The following is a 22,119-nucleotide window of genomic DNA, read 5'->3' as shown; positions in this document are numbered from 1 at the left end:
CTCGGTTACGGACGTTCCGTCTTCCTGCCACTTTCCGCTGTACCGCGGGGATCGCCTGAGCTCAGTCTTGGCTCCTCAGCGAAGAAACATGCCTATTTGCTGCCAGCGTTCTCCTTAAATACCCACAAGGTGAGGCGGAGTTTTTCGCTATGCAAATTCCGCAGACCCATGGCATTTCTTTGCCATTGGCTCGTTTTGTAGTACTCGAAGTCGATAGGCTTCCTAAGCGAAACCCCATTCGTCGTCATCAGACGGAACGTCTCCGTTCCCTACTCAGGGAACGAGGGTTACATCCGTGACCGAGACGTTCACTGTACTAAAATGGCCCCCACAGTCACCAGATCTCAACCCAATAGAGCATCTTTGGGATGTGGTGGAACGGGAGCTTTGTGCCCTGGATGTGCATCCCACAAATCTCCATCGAATGCAAGATACTATCCTATCAATATGGGCCAACATTTCTAAAGAATGCTTTCACCACCTTGTTGAATCAATGCCACGTAGAATTAAGGCAGTTCTGAAGGCGAAAGGGGGTCAAACACATTATTAGTATGGTGTTCCTAATAATCCTTTAGGTGAGTGTATAATAAAACGTGTTTTTACAGCAAAATCACTACTATACTATACTGTCTAACGTCTTTACACCTTCAACAATTCAACAGTTTACTCTACAGTAGTTCAACACATTGATTTTAACACAAGGAACTAGGGCTGTCACTTTTGTGAAAAAATCCTGTTCGATTTTTGAGACAAGTGTTCATTGAATCGATTGTAAAATCGTTTTTTTTTCATGTCTAAAGACGTTTCCATTTTCAACGCCAAATATAGGCAAATCCACGGACAACTAGCAGGCATTAGGACGAACGTAAAAAGGGCGCATGAGATGCACAAGTCAGCAATATTTCTAATAATTTATTGGCGTGAATTTTCGTGCACAATAAATAACAGGAGTGTAACATTCTCGAAAAACAATAAGCAGAGTGGACTGCCATAACATCAATGAAAAACATTAGCCTTCTGCAAGCTTCAACATGGCTGTGTTTATGATTAGAAGAATAAATGTCAAACAAATTTCGCCTACGTAGGCGATTGTAATAAACAGCGAAAATAAACGAAAAATTCATAAACAGCATTTATGATTTAAGCTATTTCAAAATTTCCAAAATTATTTTACTTAATGATTCAATCCATTATAGACAACTGTTCAAAAATGAAACTTTAAATGGAGAACAGGCCATGTGTTTTTTATTTATTTTTTATTGAACGTAACAACACTTAGGCTAGGCGGGCGTATAATGAAACGTGCAAATAAGGCTAGACCTATTACAAATTATTGAACAGGAAAACAAGTCGATCGACATTTTCGGGGTCCAGAGCAGAGTGTTTTTTATTCAATATATGTCCAGCTGTTGAGAAGACGCGCTCCGCTGATGTCCCAGGGACACTCAGGTACTTCATTGCCAGCTGCGCAAGGTGGGGGTATTTCACACTTCCAATCTTCCACCACAAAAGCGGGTCGCTGTCAGCTGGTGATGGTGTCTCCTTTTCATAAGCCATCATCTCCTGTAAGAGGTCGCTTTCGACGTCAATCACTCTTTCGTAGCCCCTTGTGTAGATGTCTCCAAACAGATCCCCCATTGCTGTTAAGGCCGTCTTTCCCCTGCTTGATTCCGAGCTGCATGGCTCCGCCTCCACTGGTTCGTCATTGTCGCCAGACTGCAGTGCCAATTCCTCTCTGATATTTGCGTGCACTTGTTGCTTCTGGTCCTCCGATAAGTGAATTAAAATATGAAACCGAGGAACCAAGTAAGCAGCTTTATTCAAAAGCATAAATGTCACTTCCTTTTTGGGGTCATAGCGTTTACTCAAATCTGCCTCAATTTTAGTGGCCATTTCCCTCAAGCAAGACCTCTCGTCTGAATCTGACCTGATTTTTTCAACTTGAGACAAAAGTACATGTTGCAAAGGCAGTACAGCTGAGGATGTGGGGTATTTTCCTGTGGACAACGCTTGGGTGGCGACTTTGAAAGGTTTAAGTGTCTCTCGCACCTGTTCAACCAGGCGCCACTCAGTTGTGGTCAGTTCTAGATTAGACATTTTTTTGTCAAATATCACGGCTGCCACTGCTGCTTGTTGCTCAGATGCCCTACAAATCATGTCGTATGTAGAGTTCCATCATGTCACACAATCATTGATTAGCTTCTCTGACTTCAGACCTAGCATATGCTGCTTATCCTCCAAGAGGCTGCTGTCTGTAGTGGATCTGTGAAAATGAGAGGCAGTTTTTCTTAGCCTAGCAAGAGTTGTGTCTATGGCTCTGACATCTAACCCCTTGCGTACAGCCAGGTTGATTGTGTGGGCCAGACACGGTATGTTAACTGCACCCAGGTGCTGCTCCACTGCATTAACATAATTAAGTGCATTATCAGTAGTGACTGCAACAACTGAATCAGGCTGTATTGCGAAATCCCTCAATATGCCAGCGATGCACTCAGCAACATTCTCTGCTGTATGGCTACCTCTCAGCTGCTTCGTTTGCAGTACGAAATCGTGTAGTTCCCAAGTCTCTGAAATGACGTGTGCTGTCACTGTGATGTATGCCTCAGTAGCGAGGGAACTCCATCCATAGGTAATCAGAGCAACGTTTTTGCCACTCAAAATCTGGTGCATGTTTTCACAACAAGTGTCATAGATTTTCACAATCTTCTTAGTTACTGTGGTTTGGCTAGGTATAATGTATCTCGGCTCAAGTTCATGAACAAAATCAATGAAACCTTCACCCTCCACTATGCTAATTGGCCTCATGTCTCGACAAATGAACTTTGCGAGCTTCGAGTTTATAGCCTCTTTCAGTGCAGCAGATAGAGGTGCAGACGGGGGAAAAAAGTTTGTCAGTCTTGGCTGTTTAGCAGGTGGCTCTACCGGGTCTAGGTCTTTGTATTCATCTGGATGATGAAGCTGCATATGCCCCCTCATATTTGTAGTGCTGCTGTGATATGGGAACTCACGATCGCACAGTTTGCATACCACTTTGTCCTTCTTCATAGTTTGATCTACAGTCCAAAACCCGAAGTGCTTCCATATCGAACTCCTCAAGTTATTAGGGGTTATGACTCGTCTCTCATGTCGCACAGGTTGATCGCCGTTATCTTCCATTTTTTTTGGCAAAACACCAGCAGCAGCCGATTGAACGTAAACCACGTGGGAAATTTATTTTTAGCTTTCGCAACGCCTACTGCACTTTCGAAATTCTTTATTTTCTTTTTCTGCTTGTTTGTGAGTTTTGTTACATCTATCTTTTTTATTTGTTTAATTCGTTTAAAATCAATGATGTACATTTGGTTAAAATCGATTCCCTATTTTCGTTTTCGATACTTGCGTTGGTTGGTCCGATCGATTGTGCAATCGATTTTCGAACGTAAAGTGACAGCCCTACAAGGAAATGGAAGCTTTAGCGTAAAGTTCTGCCGGGAAGACTCAATTGCTACGTCACTTATTACCTTATCATCTATCCAATCGTGTCTAATACTTGCGGTATATAAGACCAGTACTTACACATGTTTGAGTTCGCAGATGCTGACGCTTTCATTCACCTCCATCCTCCCCACCACCACCAGGATGGTCCCTTCCCCTCCATCCTCCCCACCACCACCAGGATGGTCCCTTCCCCTCCATCCTCCCCACCACCACCAGGATGGTCCCTTCCCCTCCATCCTCCCCACCACCACCAGGATGGTCCCTTCCCCTCCATCCTCCCCACCACCACCAGGATGGTCCTTTCCTATACCTCACAGGGGGTCGGCTGCGCCCCTGCCTTCGTCTTCAGGCAGGAAATGCAGAGTCCGGACCCTCGGATTGCGAGCTATGGACGGGGCCTACGCCAAAGAACTTTATTGCTTGTTGGGCTATCAATAAATGGTGTTTTATAAACAAAGTTCGGGAGGAGCACGTTCAAATAATCATTCCAATCAACTGGTCATCAAACAATTACCATGTCTACCCTATCAGCACGAGAAGGAGCATATAAATATTCACTCTGTCAACTCACCTAACATTCCTTGACAGTTTCAGCATCCCTCCACCACCCCGACTCCTCACTCTTGGCTTATCTTATTTATTTATTTCACAGCCAGGAATACGGGGGGAGTGCTCTGGGTTCGGGCCGAATACCTAACTCGGAGCCCTCTCCTCGGACAGCACGCCAAATACGCATTTATTCTATCTGACTTATTTGTAAGTGTGAACTCGTGAAATGTATTTATTGTTACAGTATTTATCCTCCCGAGTCTTTCTGGTAGAACTGTGTTTACTCACATTTGAAAACACCCGCGTCGCTGATCTCCGCGATGTTCTATAATAGCGTATCCTCTCCCGTGGCCTCCTGGGAAGGTTGGGATAGAAAAGTATCCGTCGATGGGTGCTTCAGAATCTGGGCTGAAGCAGTATGACATCCGGGAACTTCTCGCCTACTCATTTATGAGTACTGATTTTTCGAATGTACTACTCCTTTCACGTACTGTTTTCTCCTACTACATAGTAGGTAAGTAGGCATATACGAACACACTATTAGTATACGCATGTCTGAATCTCGCGAGAATTAGTACGTCACCCAGGTAATTCTCGCTTACTCTTTTCTGAATACTGACGTTTCGAACGTACTTCTTTCATGTAAAAGTCAGGATTTGTTTCCAGAATGAACGAGATTGCAGGCATTGGCTCTGTTGCAGGCATTGGCTCTGTCACAGGGTATTTGGTGGACATCAGCTCTGGCTCTGGGTCTGCGGTGGGTGTGATTCCTGGATTTGCAGTGGTCGTGATTGATGAAATCAACAGGGAGTGCGAACATCCCAGACACCGTAAAACGGCTTCTCTTCATGTTCCTTCACTCTTAGTCGCCAAGCCTAAAAAGTTATAATAAATTGCTCCAGCCCAGTATAATGATTTCAAAGTTTCATTATCCAAAAATAAGCACTAGATGACTGAAACAGTATATTCTAAAATGGGTAACCCTTCATGGGCAAGGATGATCAACTTTGCTGAAAGATCCATAACCTTTTATTTTGTTAGGTCTAGAGTCTGGCTGAGAATGAAGATAAAGTGAGATTAAGCAGATCTAAAATGCAGATCTAAACGGTAAGGAAACCTTGAAAACTAAACAGTAAACAACACAGTTGTTGTGACAGTGCCATCATATATATATATATATATATATATATATATATATATATATATATATATTAAAATTCCTTGCAATCTGAAGTCAACAAGGCAATTGCAACAGAAGAAAAAAAAACAGGTCCCACTTTATATTATGTGGCCCTAATACCTGTGAACTTACATGGTACCTAGATATGTACTTAGTATGTAACTACAGTGTAAATACACATTGGTACATAGTATTTACAACTGTAATATTTGTGTAACTACTCATATGTAACAACCCACGGAAAGGTATGTGTAAGTACAAATGTGTAACAGGACATTGGTAACAACACTTTTTCCACTACAGTAAGTACACATGTGTAACAGGCATTATGTAACTACATTTTGTAACAACAATATGTATTCACACAAGTTGTTCCACTTCCACACGCAGTCTTCCATACTGTAGTTACCAGTTAAGAACACACTGAAACCATGATGATTCCTATGTGTATACCATGTATTTACTATATGACCGGCAGGACTTATGTTGAATTGCAGCTAAAGTTTTCCCTTGTGGTACCAGTGTTCTTACATGGTAACTCCTCAGGAACTGTCCACTTAATATAAAGTGTAAAATGGTCATAACTTACTGTGTATTATGCAAAACCCAAACCTCTGTGCAACTGTACTAACAGTGTACTTACATGGTAACTCCTCAGGAACTGTCCACTTAATATAAAGTGTAAAATGGTCATAACTTACTGTGTATTATGCAAAACCCAACCCTGTGCAACTGTACTAACAGTGTACTTACATGGTAACTCCTCAGGAACTGTCCACTTAATATAAAGTGTAAAATGGTCATAACTTACTGTGTATTATGCAAAACCCAACCCTGTGCAACTGTACTAACAGTGTACTTACATGGTAACTCCTCAGGAACTGTCCACTTAATATAAAGTGTAAAATGGTCATAACTTACTGTGTATTATGCAAAACCCAAACCTCTGTGCAACTGTACTAACAGTGTACTTACATGGTAACTCCTCAGGAACTGTCCACTTAATATAAAGTGTAAAATGGTCATAACTTACTGTGTATTATGCAAAACCCAAACCCCTGTGCAACTGTACTAACAGTGTACTTACATGGTAACTCCTCAGGAACTGTCCACTTAATATAAAGTGTAATTGTTAGGGTCATTGTTGTGTACCACAGTAAATGCAAAACACAAGGTTACGTAGTGGATATTAAACTCTGAAATATAAATGTGATAGTTATGCTTTGATAGATTCTGGGATATTACGGCATAGCACTTTTAAAGATTTACTCTTTATTTTAGATTTTTTTTATTTGACATTGTGGTGACCTATTTGCCTTTACAGTAAATTACAGTGTTCTGTAAACAATAAACAAGAATAGCCTACACTTTAAAACCTTAAAAATACCTTGTTTAATCGTTTAACCATTTTGTAGTATTTAGTTCATTTACCGTGAGACACAAAAAGCGTAAATTGTATTAGCCTGATGTAATCCAAATCTTTAGAATCCATACGTTGTTTGCAAGAAACAGATCCAAATTCAGCCCTTTATGATCTTCATCTCCATTTCTCAGCAGCGACCGCAAACGTCAAATCCCGCGCTCAGGCGCGCTGGTGATGAATTCAAATTCAAAAAATGCGCCTTCAAGAAGCGTTACGACATGTTTTACGGCTGTGATATCAAACGCTCATTGGCTCTCGCCTGCTTCGTCACAGATTGCGACATGCCGTGTTTCAGTCGGTGTAGTACATTTGAAATGGAGAAGCGCGCGCGCCTTCACAGAGCGAACCGAAACCGGATTAACATTTTCATGGATTATTAATTTATATTCTGAACTGTACCTCATACACAACTATTATAATACTGCCAGAGAAGACTGCGGCTGCAACGCATCATCATGTGAACGACTTTTGGTACCGGTTTTGACATTTTTCGCAATAAACAAATTATTGTGAAATTTATAACGTTACTTGTCTGTCTGTTATGTTTTTATTTTCTTCATAAGTGTAACGTTAGCCTACGTAGTTTTAAGGAATGGTTATGGGTAGGTTTAGGGGTATGAGTAGGATTAGTGGCTCAAAATATATTTTAATGCTATTGTTAATAAAACTATGAGAGGTTTGGGTTTGCTGAGATGGTCTCTGTTATGACCGTTTTACACTTTAAATTAAGTGGACAGTTCCTGAGGAGTTACCATGTACGTACGTTACACTGTTAATACAGTGTTGCACAGAGGTTTGGGTTTTGCATAATACACAGTAAGTAATGACCATTTTACACTTTATATTAAGTGGACAGTTCCTGAGGAGTTACCATGTACGTACGTTACACTGTTAATACAGTGTTGCACAGAGGTTTGGGTTTTGCATAATACACAGTAAGTTATGACCATTTTACACTTTATATTAAGTGGACAGTTCTTGAGGAGTTACCATGTAAGTACACTGTTAATACAGTGTTGCACAGAGGTTTGGGTTTTGCATAATACACAGTAAGTAATGACCATTTTACACTTTATATTAAGTGGACAGTTCTTGAGGAGTTACCATGTAAGTACACTGTTAATACAGTGTTGCACAGAGGTTTGGGTTTTGCATAATACACAGTAAGTTATGACCATTTTACACTTTATATTAAGTGGACAGTTCCTGAGGAGTTACCATGTAAGTACACTGTTAGTACAGTTGCACAGGGTTGGGTTTTGCATAATACACAGTAAGTTATGACCATTTTACACTTTATATTAAGTGGACAGTTCCTGAGGAGTTACCATGTAAGTACACTGTTAGTACAGTTGCACAGGGTTGGGTTTTGCATAATACACAGTAAGTTATGACCATTTTACACTTTATATTAAGTGGACAGTTCCTGAGGAGTTACCATGTAAGTACACTGTTAGTACAGTTGCACAGAGGTTTGGGTTTTGCATAATACACAGTAAGTTATGACCATTTTACACTTTATATTAAGTGGACAGTTCCTGAGGAGTTACCATGTAAGTACACTGTTAGTACAGTTGCACAGGGTTGGGTTTTGCATAATACACAGTAAGTTATGACCATTTTACACTTTATATTAAGTGGACAGTTCCTGAGGAGTTACCATGTAAGTACACTGTTAGTACAGTTGCACAGAGGTTTGGGTTTTGCATAATACACAGTAAGTTATGACCATTTTACACTTTATATTAAGTGGACAGTTCCTGAGGAGTTACCATGTAAGTACACTGTTAGTACAGTTGCACAGGGTTGGGTTTTGCATAATACACAGTAAGTTATGACCATTTTACACTTTATATTAAGTGGACAGTTCCTGAGGAGTTACCATGTAAGTACACTGTTAGTACAGTTGCACAGAGGTTTGGGTTTTGCATAATACACAGTAAGTTATGACCATTTTACACTTTATATTAAGTGGACAGTTCCTGAGGAGTTACCATGTAAGAACACTGGTACCACAAGGGAAAACTTTAGCTGCAATTCAACATAAGTCCTGCCGGTCATATAGTAAATACATGGTATACACATAGGAATCATCATGGTTTCAGTGTGTTCTTAACTGGTAACTACAGTATGGAAGACTGCGTGTGGAAGTGGAACAACTTGTGTGAATACATATTGTTGTTACAAAATGTAGTTACATAATGCCTGTTACACATGTGTACTTACTGTAGTGGAAAAAGTGTTGTTACCAATGTCCTGTTACACATTTGTACTTACACATACCTTTCCGTGGGTTGTTACATATGTGTAGTTACACAAATATTACAGTTGTAAATACTATGTACCAATGTGTATTTACACTGTAGTTACATACTAAGTACATATCTAGGTACCATGTAAGTTCACAGGTATTAGGGCCACTTAATATAAAGTGGGACCAAAAAACACAGTCTGCTTAATTCTGTGTCTTTTGATGTACAGATATTCAATCTCTTTGATTTGATATTGTTTTTACTCTCATGTTGTTCCAAACCTGCATTAAACTTTTTTAATTTGTCGCCTTCTTAACTGCTTAAACATTAAGATATTTTGCAGAATGTCTGGTCACTGTTTTCACAGCTTTGTGTAATGTGATGTTGGATATGTAAGTCATTATTTCACCTCCTCCACAGCTCTCAAATATAATCCTCCTGTTCACACTAGGTGCAACACAATTAGTTGCTATTTAATTTCACACAGCTAAATTAACGAGTTCTCCGAGTCTTTCCAAATTAAATCAAGTAAAGCTGATTTATTTTATCCAAATGTCTAGAAAAATTATGTCAGAAACAGTAAGAGAAAGAAAAAAACCTAGCAATGAAGGAAAATGTTACAATTTTCTAGGGCTGCCCCCTATAGTCAATTAAACGTTAGTAGACGAGAAGAGGCTTAGTAAACCAAGTCCGTGAGTGACAGATCGTGAAACGGTGGGTCCACTCCTTGTGGTAATTACAGTATGTCGGGTAGGAAATCCAACTGTTTACCTTTCATCCATCGACCTCAAATATGGCTTATCATTTAAAGCATGCAAGTAGTAGCAACTTTACATGGCCACTCACTCTAGTGTTAATTAACCTAGATAAATGTGTTCTGTTATTAGGTGCATATCCAAGTGTTCATGCGGAGTGTGGAAGGCAGCCAAATTTTGCTAAATGATATTGTTGTTTCTTGTACATTTTATGACATTTTCAAAGTAAAATGTCCAGTGAGTGGCAGTGTCGAGAGACTGGCGCAGCTTGGATATGTCAAGCCACCTCATTCTGTTCTGGGTGCCTCTCTTCTGGAACAGTGGGCATGGGATATCTCCACTGAAGGCCACACCCAGAACCAGAACATCTGTGTCGTCAGCTGTGATGATCACCCCTTTGTAGCCTGACTCTGCTGCGTGAAGAGCATGCAAAAGCATTATCCGCTTCCTCCTGTGATGATTTCAGCTCTGTTGCCTCTTCCCAGTGCTCTTTATCCAGCTTGAAGCAGTCTTCGCCACATGTGAGGTACATAGTCTTGTTTTGGAGCTTCGCTCTGTGTTTGGGCTCTTTCCATTCTTAACCAAGTAGGCGATCAGGCTTGTCTTGTTGGTAGCGCTGGAGAGCAGTCTCCTCCTCTGCTGGATCTTGTGGCCTGACACAATGTTCTTGAACTGAATTCCTGTGTCTGTGCCTCCCTTAGCCCTCTCAGCATCTTTGATTGACATGTCCTTGTACACATCAAAGACAACATCTATACGCTGGCTCTTCCCCCCTTAATGCAGCACATTGTCCAGAACTGAGACAGCCAACTGCAAAGGTCTTGACTTGGCCCTTCAGTTTCTGTAACGGGCTCATTCCGCCAATGACGGTTGTTGATGGCTCTGGGATTTCCTCAGCTGGGGACACGCTCTTCTCCAACTCTCTGGCCAAAGCTGCCTTGTTGGTCTTGCGCATAGAAACCCATCCCCATTAGCTAGGGCCCAAGGCAGAGGTCCCAGAGGATGAGCCAAGACGTCACTCATGTGTAGTTGTCGGCTTTGTGCCACCAAGCGTTGCTTCTTCTTGATCTCTGAGAATGTTTTCAGCTTTTTCTTGGTCATCGGGTCGTAGAAAAGTGTCACTCTTGTTTCCAGACGTTCTGTCTTGAAATTTTGGTAAGCCTCTTTTCCAATCTTCTTGGCCTCGAGTAGGTCCTTTTTAGTCATTTTGTAAATATTAATAGGCATAATAAAGGCGATATCTTTGAATTCACACTGATATTTTGTTGTTTTGAGATGTAAAAAATATAAAAGAAAAGAAAAATAACACATGTATTCTCGACTCTACACTGTCTACTATTGGAAAGTCATAAAATGTACGGAATATCTGGTCTGGCCCATGGACTAATTGTGTGTTTGTGTGAAAAGGAATAAATGTTGTTTGTATTTTACTGCCACTAGAGTTCATTTCAGCCTGAAACTGCGATGAATTGTATATAGGTTAATTCTTTGGGAGTTTTGCAAAAATGTAGGTAAAGGCATGTTTTTTCCAATGAGCCTAGGTTAAAATTTGGATAGTCTCCTCTACTGATCTCTTTTCAAAAAAAAATATTACAATAATAAAATTTAAAAAATAGATAATGCTCAATAACACATCCTGTGCTGACCACAGCAGACACTAAGGCTGTGTCTCCTGCCCCTGTTAGCAGTTAGCCTGATGAAAACTTTATCCGTCCACATTACCCTCTCCCCCTGGAGCTCTACCGATAGATTCATTAACACATTAACACAGAGTCTGATTTAAATGGAGCTGCTCTCATGGGGTAAAATCTATTAGAGCAGACAACCTCTGTCACATCTCCTCAGCATCTCATCTGGCTCTCATGACTCCTGGCAGCTCAGGGAAAAAGAAAAGTGGCCTCCAGTAATGTGGCAACACTATAACTCAGCAAGTCTGTGCAGTATGCATACACTTATGCAAAGGAGTAGCGTTGACAGGCCTTTTCCGTTTTCAGAAAGCCTGGGACTACCAGCCTAAAGCCCCAGTCACAGCTTCGCTTCAGTTCACTTGGCAAAACAAATTATTGTTTAGAACAGTCGGCCTCTGTTTGAGTTGGTTGACTGGATGGCAGTAGTAAATTTATTGAGTGTTCAAATTATCCCAGAGGTTCCAGGCACCGTCGGGGGGGAAAGTACGTTTTGTGACATGTTTCCTTGGTCTCGAAAAAAATCTATGATGTCGCTGTCCACCTTGTGGTGGCACATGAAGAAAAAGATTTATTTACAATGTTCTAGGGGAAATAAGGCATCATGCACAAAACAAGCAATTTTCTTTCCTGATGAGAACTCAAAAAATGAAGCACTGTTCACATAATATTCTGGTTGGGAGTATTGTGAACACAGACAAGAGTGATACAAACAGTGAAATGTCCTAGTACTGACATTCTAACAATCAGTACTCTCGAAATGCCGCTTGGCCAATCATAATTGAGTTTTGATCTTTGTTATGATGGGGGAGTTGGTATTGCACTTTTAAATCAGTAGCTGACACACTGACATTTTACTTAGAATCTAAGATTTTGGTTAAAATAAACACATTTGGATCAAATGTATAGTGCAAAGATGACGTAACTGGTCAAAATGTCAGTACACAAGCTTAAACCATAGACTAGTTAGGGTCCCTGGCCCAAGTGGTTTAGGCTGGTCTGGTTTGCTGGTTTAAGAAGGGGTTTGGACTAGAACAAATAAGACAAGAAAACCACCATTGGTTGGTTTAGCTCAGCAGGCCAGACTCCCATGTGCTAACATCCACACAAATAAATAAAGCTTTAACTTACTTTATGATTGTTAATCTCTTTTATTACGGAGGAGTCCTACTGCGGGACTGAATTAATGAACACCAGTGTCGTTCCACACGAACATTATAAACTTAATTAATAGTAGGAGGTAAAACTCTCCCACAAACTCATATGCTAGGAAATCTTATTTACTTCCCGGTGGGGTCCTGATGAACAACGTTTTAAGGAATGGAGTTCCAAATTAGATTTTGTGAGTCACTCCACAAAACTAAACTTGTCTAAACTGAATTTCAAATTGAGGATGGTGTGTATACTGTAATTGTTTCTAGGTTGGTGAAGGAGTCAGCGCTGCATTCAGCTGTATTGATAGTATATGCGGTTAATATTCTAAATCAGTAAATACTGTTGACCTTTTGTGTGATGCACTATACTCCATTCAAAACAATTTACCTCAGCATGTTGCTAATTTCTCCCCGAAACCCTTTATAGGAATTGGAAATACGGATGGATGGACACAGCAGGACTATTGGAAAATGTCAAAGAGGTGGATAAAGATGAAAGTAAAAGGAATGTTGTGTACACTATTTCTTCCCTTCCCTACACACCAAAATCCCCGGTGTTAAATGAACACCCTCAGTGTTCATGTGTCCACACTACAGGGTCTTAAAATAACACTGAAGCAGTGTTAAAGTTAATGAGATAATTGTGATTATTTAAGTGATGAATGACCATTAGTGGTGAAACCTGATGTTAATAAGCAGAATCATTGAAGGAAAGAGAAACAAGAAGAACAGAAAAAAAGAGAGACAGACCAACTAAAACTGACTTCCAGCCATTACACATTATTGCACTTATTACTAACCAATTTGACTTTATTTCAGTCATACATCTACTAAAGTTCTTATTGAGAATTAAAAGAAGTTTAAAGGGTTAATGTTGTAATGAAAGTTTAATTTGAAGTCACGATTATGGTGATCAGTGTTTACTTTAATTGTGGTCTTGACCCTTTGCTTTTTAATATTAGTTTTTCTCTGGCTGCTCTTCTTCTGCATTCTCTGAGACCCAAGTCATTTATAAAAGAGCCACAGTACTGCAGTAACTTCCATTTTTATTGCAGATATTGTGTGGCAATTTTCCAGGAAGTGGACCTGGATGCCTGGAGACTTTGATACAAATGCGTTGGGACTGTCCAGATGTGCAACACTTCTGGGATATAGTGTTTGACGGTTTGTACAAGGCTAAGGATTTGTTTTCCCCAAAATCTTGATAATTTATTGGTGAATGACAATTCTCAATTTGAGAAGGTATGGACATTTTGGCTAGCTGCCATAACTGCTGCAAATAAACTACTAGTTCACTGTTGGAAACCTCCTCATGACCTTTCTACTAAGTCACCTTTCACCTTTATTTATATAGCGCTTTTTACAATACAGATTTTTTTCAAAGCAGCATTACAGTGAAACAGGAAAATAATGTGCGTTCAGCAGATCTAGAAGAAAATAGCACCATAGTACAGCTGAAGTAAGTGATGGTTCATTTTTTTTGTAAAAAAAAGTTATTGAGTTATTTCATACATATAGTGGAGAAAACAGTTATGTCATCGTCCAATTTCATTAAGTTCTCATATAATCATGTGAATGCAGGCACATCAATAATATTTTGGAATATTAAGTGTCCCCAACTAACCAAGCCAAAAGCCAAAGCTAAGCGTTGGCTATATTCTTTATTGGAGATCCTATATCTGTGCAGACTCATTACGCTAAACCAGTAACTTTGTCTATGTGGAAGAATTGGATGTCTACAATCAAGGAAATTGTGGATATTTAATCTACAGCTTCTACTTCTTTTGTTATTATTATTACTATTTTTTTATCTATGTGTTTATTTTATCCCATTTTATTTATCTATCTGTCTAAGTCCTGTAGTAGTGCAATAAGTTTGGTGAGGGATGGGGGTAATAGTGATCAAATACATTTTCTTTCTTTTAAATGTTCTGTATGGTTTAAAAAAAAAACTAAATTACACCAAAACGTTTTTGTTTTATTTCCTTCCGTCTTAAGGAGAACCTATCTTATTCTAGTGCTTCAGTGAAAAGAGAAAAGGGGAAAACAACACTGAGGTGGACAATGGAGGAAAAGAAAAGAAACGAAGGAATCTTTCAGCAGAAGACTTTATAATTTGTGGCCATCAGTATGCAGGCTGAGAGACAGACAGCAGATGACTCCATCACACACTCCACTGCCCCTTACAGCTCCACAATCAGCACTGTCATGCGGGTTAGTGTTTGTGAGGGGATGTCAACCTGCCTCGATGCACATCACTGTCTTTCATCTGCATAAAAAGGACAAGGGCAGCACTTCCTGATAATGGGAAAGGCATACATTTGACTTCTGCCACCCACTGCAGCAGTATGGCATACAAATTTTAATGGCTTGAACTCTTAGAAATATCCTAAGATCTGGACATTTTGTGGTGCACAATGTTAAAGATCACTGCAAGATTGTGTGTGTCAAGGAATCAAGGTTTGCCCTTGCTGGTCAAAGCTGTATCTACACCATCTGGCTCTAAACAACTTTCTTAAATTTTTACACAAAGACAAACATTTCAATGCATTAGTAGATGATTTGGCAGTGACTGACTGCTTTATGTTGTAAAATGAGACTATACAGTGACGAATTATGTTTGTCAGTGCTGAAGAAGATGAATCATACAACAAATAAATGCTCCACAACATTTGCTAAAAATGCACAGATGGACACATTTTCTATTATAGACATTAGCAGAGCCCTGGGCCAAGTGCTTTCCATTCTATTCAATCTAATTATTTTTGAAGACAGTCCATGAGCTTCACACACACCGTCACTGACCAATGTTCCATAACCAGAGCCAAATGTCAGCGCTCCTCACTAAACAATGGCTCTGTAATTAATCACCTGTCAAAGGCCAGTCATTTAGCTTCACAACACAACAATGCAAATCTTTCATCAAATCCTTATAAAGTTCACTGGTTGTCTTTCCTTTCGTCCCTATGGGTGCCTTGACCTTCTGATACATTTGAACTATTTAGAGTGCCAAACCATAATACTACTGTGGTTTTTATATATAGTGTGTGTGTCTGTGTGGTCCTGATAAAGGGGGTGAGGGGGGAGGGATGGGAAATGTCCTCATAAGAATAGTAATACCAGTAAAGTTTCACCATGTGGGCACATTTATGTGGTACCTATGGAAAAACAGAAAATGTAAAGATGCAGAAAGTTTTCTGTGGGGTACGGTTAGGGTAATGGGATAGAATATACAGTTTGTCGAGTATAAAAAAAGTCCCCATAAAACATGGAAACCCAACATGTGTGTTTGTATAGGATAACATAAAATCAAAATGGCTACCGCTCATAAACACCTCAATCAATTCAACTGAGCTTGATTCGAATGAATTTCGTTCTGTGTAGATTGGCCTGAAACCTGAAATCTTATTAGTAAGGTGAAAAAGCGTAAACGTAAATGGCCCGAATCTGACTTTTTTCTCGATCAGATTAAAAATATCTAGCGCAAGTGCAATGTGTATGTTTACATATACAGCAAAAACCCCAGTGTTAAATTAACTCTCCTCAGAGTTTATTTGAGTTCATACTCAAGAGTGTTTAACACTGAAGCAGTGTTAAAGTTAACCCTTAGGCGCCAGAGGTTTTTTCCTAAAATGTTCGATTTTGACATCTTAATTTCAAAAGGCTATATCTTAAAAGTGATAAAAGATAGAGACTTTCTGTAAATTAGAGAAATATTAAGGATGACCCAAAGTTTATGTAGAGATTACATTTTCCCATCTAATTTGCATAGTATGACGTCATATGGTGGTGGCAATCTTGGATTATTGAATTTTCATGAAAAGTCATGTTTAAATGATAAAATGCAGCACTTCTTTCCCCCCAAAATGTCCATCACCTTCTGTATGCTATATTGCACAATGCTGAATGCTCAGGTATATAGTAAGTAGTAAACAAACTGTGTAAATCATTACTAATAAATGGTAGAAACAAACCAAATGCATGTAGGGGTTGGCCTTTTGCTGTAGAGATTTTCCATTTACTAAATACAGTAGGCACTCTGATTCCATGTATGGGGCACATATATATTATTCATATGACATACAAACACAAGTAGACACGACCTGTTTAGTTCAAGCGCTCACTCGCACAGATCATGAGTGACATGATACGAGCAGCGCGGCCAGATCTGCCTCGCGCGCGCGCGCCGAGTGTGCACAGCTCGGACTACTGTCATTGTCATTGCGACTCCCCACCCTGCCTCCACGTTGCCTCCTAACTGTCCTATGAATACTTCGACCTCGTCTAACATACCCAGTGGTATTAGACAAAGTCTCCACCACAATACTGTCGCCGTGATTGCGGAGAGGATCTGATAAAATGGCTCACTCGCACACTAGCTCCGCTTTTGTTCGCACTGATTCAATGCGCTCTAACTCGAACATTTTGTATAGAAACATGACGTTTTTTTTATTCAGGGATGAAGTATGACATGTCTGCCATCCAGTGGAGGGGAGGTCGAACGAAATTTGACACCCAATTTGACAAAATCGGCCGTTTTATTCAGTGCCGCATCTTGTCGAGTAAACTCGACCGTGCGGCACCTAGAGGGTTAATGAGATAATTAAGTGATTAATTAGGTGGTGATTGACCATTAGTGAAGACACCTGATGATAACAAGGAGAATCTCTCAAGGAAAGAGTCACCTTTTTTAGGTCACTATTATTGTGATCAGTGTTAGTTTTAGTTGGGCTCTTGAGGGATAATAAAATCCCTTTGATTATTTAAAAAATTGCCAGATCTGCTGTAATCAATAAGGAAAACCAATCTCAGAGATTAGGATATAAATGAATTTAGTTATTCAGAATACAACATGAAATCATAACCAACAACACCTGATCACATTTTATTTGGGCTTGTCTGGCTGCTATAAGTCAGTTACAGCAGCCTGTCACGGTGTTGTGCGGGTAGAAGAAGATGGCTGAGTCAAAAGCTCCAAATCAAACAGTTTTACTGATCAAACTCACAGGTACAGACAGGCAGGCAGAATGACGGGCAGAAACACACACTAAACACATCCATATAACTTTAACAACCGACCAGGACAGACTGAACAGAAGCAAACTAAATACAAGCATGAATCAAACATAACAAGGTGAAAACAGGTGACACTGATGATGATAACGAGGGACAGGCTGGTAAGTGAGGGAGTGAGTTCAGGTGTGGAGACAAGAAGGATTCTGGGAAGTGTAGTGAAGATGACTAAGACAGACAGGTGCAGACGAAGACTGTGACAGAACGCCCCCCTTCAACAAGGCGCGACCTCGCGCCGTAGAACATCCATGGGGTGGGGGGGCGGGCGCCCTGAAGGCTGGCCAGGGCGTGGCCAAACTGGGACGGGAAGCCTCCAGGGCGGATCAGGAAGTGCAGGCGGCCATGGCGGAGCAGGACGTGGGCGTGGCCAGGGCGGAGCAGGACGTGGGCGTGGCCATGGCGGAGCAGGACGTGGGCGTGGCCATGGCGGAGCAGGACGTGGGCAGGGCGGACATGGGCGTGGCCAGGGCGGAGCAGGACGTGGGCGTGGCCAGGATGGAGCAGGACGTGGGCGTGGCCAGGATGGAGCAGGACGTGGACGTGGCCATGGCGGTGCGGACCCTTCGGGCGGCCATGGCGGTGCGGACCCTTCGGGCGGCCATGGCGGTGCGGACCCTTCGGGCGGCCATGGCGGTGCGGACCCTTCGGGCGGCCATGGCGGTGCGGACCCTTCGGGCGGCCATGGCGGTGAGGACCCTTCGGGCGGCCATGGCGGTGAGGACCCTTCGGGCGGCCATGGCGGAGCCCTATGCCCCCCCCCCAAAAAATTAATGGGGAGAGTGACAGAGTCACTACTAGTCTCTGGGCTGGACGGAACCAGGGGTGAAGGGGTCTCTGGGCTGGACGGAACCAGCGGTGAAGGGGTCCGTGGGCTGGACGGAACCAGCGGTGAAGGGGTCTCTGGGCTGGACGGAACCAGCGGTGAAGGGGTATCTGGGCTGGACGGAACCAGCGGTGAAGGGGTATCTGGACTGGACGGCCCCAGCGGTGAAGGGGTATCTGGGCTGGACGGCCCCAGCGGTGAAGGGGTCTCTGGGCTGGACGGAACCAGCGGTGAAGGGGTATCTGGGCTGGACGGAACCAGCGGTGAAGGGGTATCTGGGCTGGACGGCCCCAGCGGTGAAGGGGTATCTGGGCTGGACGGCCCCAGCGGTGAAGGGGTCTCTGGGCTGGACGGAACCAGCGGTGAAGGGGTCTCTGGGCTGGACGGCCCCAGCGGTGAAGGGGTCTCTGGACTGGACGGCCCCAGCGGTGAAGAGAACTTATGGGCTGTAACTGATGTGTGTGCAGCCCACACACACAAAACAGCCATGGACCCCACAATGAGAACCGTGTCTTCCAGAGCAGCATGGTCGGTCTCTGGCTGGACGGTCTCTGGCTGGACGGTCTCTGGCTGGACGGTCTCTGGCTGGACGGTCTCTGGCTGGACGGTCTCTGGCTGGACGGTCTCTGGCTGGACGGTCTCTGGCTGGACGGTCTCTGGCGGGACGGTCTCTGGCGGGACGGTCTCTGCTTTCCGGATGATGGGTGGCGTGGTTAAGATGGCTGGTGTGTGTGATTGAGTGGTGATGTCATCCACAACCTCACCAACGGTGAAGGCCGATCCACTCAACCACAACACATGATCAAGGTAACTGGCGAAGGTACCTGAAAAAGCTGCTGCTGGGGCTAGCTGGTATAGGCTCTCGTCTAGACCGCCCCAAAACACCGACTTCAGGACGTCGTCTGTCCAGCTTACCCCCACAGAAAGCTCCAGGAAGCCGGTGACATATTCTTCTATGGAGCAGCCGTCTTGAAAGCAATGGATTAGACGATCGACTGGGGTGAATGGAGAGTGAGCTGGGTTTACCGGGGTGAGAAGAATTCCCATGCTGACTCTTGTTTTGGTCGGTTGTTCTGTCACGGTGTTGTGCGGGTAGAAGAAGATGGCTGAGTCAAAAGCTCCAAATCAAACAGTTTTACTGATCAAACTCACAGGTACAGACAGGCAGGCAGAATGACGGGCAGAAACACACACTAAACACATCCATATAACTTTAACAACCGACCAGGACAGACTGAACAGAAGCAAACTAAATACAAGCATGAATCAAACATAACAAGGTGAAAACAGGTGACACTGATGATGATAACGAGGGACAGGCTGGTAAGTGAGGGAGTGAGTTCAGGTGTGGAGACAAGAAGGATTCTGGGAAGTGTAGTGAAGATGACTAAGACAGACAGGTGCAGACGAAGACTGTGACACAGCCAGACAAAATCTAGTGTTATAAAGTCAAGGGTCAAGAGCCCAACTAAAGCAAACGCTGATCACCATAATGGTGAGCCACAATTGTGACTCTTTCCTTCAGTGATTCTGCTCGTTAAAATCAGGTGTCTTCACTAATGCTCAATCATTACTCAATTAATCACTTAATTATCTCATTAACTTTAACACTGCTTCAGAGTTCATTTTAACACTTTTAAGTGTGGACTCAAATAAACTCTGAGGAGAGTTAAATTAACACTGGGGTTTTTGTTTTTGGTTCTGGCTCATATTCACAACCTCACACATATTCTCAAACCTATCATTTTCAACATCTTCAATATCAATATTCTGACAGCTTTTTCACCAGATCCACCATCAAGTGACAGTGACAGTAATATTTTACTGCATACAGAACTTGCTCTGCAGTAAATCGCTGAGCCATTTCCAGTTTTGCTGATGATACTTCCTATTCCTAATGTCTAACTTTAAAAAAATGAATGAGGAGGAGGGTAGTGAAGACGCCCCTGGTCTCTAAAGACCCGAGGTATGCGTTTAAGGGTTAATATCCTTCATATGTGTTCATAGCCTTACAACATTTACTGGTGCTGTAAGTGATGTTTTCTTAGCCTGACTTCGTCATACTCATATTCTAGTCAGAATATGAGTCTGATACTGCTCCATAGGGCTTTGATTATGAGGCGTGTCTTAACCGAACCAGGAAAAAAAAAAACTCTGCACTCAATTGGATAGACCTACAACCAATCAGAGCAACGCAGTAAGTGTTTTTTTTTTATGAGTTACGCAAATTGTCAACAGAACTCAACTGCACACACGCTGGAAGTAGTAAAATAGTGAGTGTTGCTTCTTTAACTTGGTCCTCCATGAGTGCGACCAAAGGAGAAACCACAACGACCACAGGGTTTTCATTGCGTCCCATCTTCTTAGCGACCATCGGAGCCAGCGGATAAAATAAACTTTTGCCAAATCCCGTAGGAAGGACGGCAAACACATCTTTCCGATCGACAAATGCCTTGATTGCAGTTCTCTGTTCGTCTTTTAAAATGAATGCGCTGTTGATTTCTTTTACAACAGACGCGATAGCGGAATCTATACATCTCAATTCTCCAGCTGCAGTCAACTTTGAGGGAAACCAGTTCAACCCAAGCGCTCTTTGATAACGTGATGATTACATAACTGCAGATCATCTGTCCATCATCGTATAAAGCCCGCCCTCGCAATTTGATTGGCCCGACTAATTCAGAACCGATCATAATTACTCTTCAATGGATCGAGTTCAGAAACGAACTTCCCGACCAAAAAATGTTGTCGGCGGGGTTCGGGCTGGCATCCAGGCTAATGTTTTCTTAAACTTCCATCAGACATAGCCACTGAATTAGACTATTATTTCCAAAACCCTCCCTGCAAGAAAACAGCTGCACTATTTATATTGTTGTATTCATAGATGGTGTAGGAGTTGTCATCTCAGTGTTGTCAAAGGTAGCAAAACAAATGACAAACTAACAAATAATCATAACATCTTGAATGATCTGCTCCGTCTAGCACGCTCTCAGCTTCCTGCTTCCCACATAAGGGCTTCCCAAAGAACATGCTAAATGAAAATGAAATGTTAATAAGTCTTTCCCCTTTGTGGTTTAATAATTCATACACTTGAAGGTTTAAAGTACTAAATAGAAGTAAGGAAGCTTCCCTGTGATTATATGATCACAGAAGGAAACATGACGTGCGTTTGTGGTCTGTTGCTGTGGATTCCTCCTGTGAAAAATAGAAGAGCCCAGCATGCTTTCGCATTCACATCAGTATTTACTGGAAATATATATTTAACTACAGAAAAATAGCAAAGCACAGCCCTGTCAGTAGTGATAGAACAACATGAGGTATGGTGATTTTTCCACATCATTTTCTGTTACCTTTCCCGCTCAGTATGTACTGGAAAAATATGGACATATTTCAATGGCAGTTTTTCATGTTTATTGACAGTCCACAAAAAATAAAAATTCTGTCCTTTTTGCTGACAATCATTTTGGCATGTCTGAAGCTTAAAAAAAGGACCAATTTAACCCTTAAATGCATACCTCAGGTCTTTATTCACCAGATGTCATTCACTACACTCCTCCTCGTTCATTTTTTAAAGTTAGACATCAAACATAATATTCCTCAATCTATTAATTATAAACAATAAAACAAGAATAAAAAGTATAATGCATGTTTTCGAATAATTTGTTTGTAAAAAGTGTATAGGGACGGACAGCGCTGGTCAGAATTATTTGCCCCTTTGGTAAATATGATCAAAGATGGCTGTAAAAAA

Source organism: Rhinichthys klamathensis, unplaced genomic scaffold (genome assembly GCF_029890125.1).
Source record: "Rhinichthys klamathensis goyatoka isolate OS25496 unplaced genomic scaffold, OSU_Roscu_1.1 h1tg000004l_1, whole genome shotgun sequence".
NCBI classification, from domain to species: Eukaryota; Metazoa; Chordata; class Actinopteri; order Cypriniformes; family Leuciscidae; genus Rhinichthys; species Rhinichthys klamathensis.
This window is presented reverse-complemented; position numbering follows the sequence as displayed.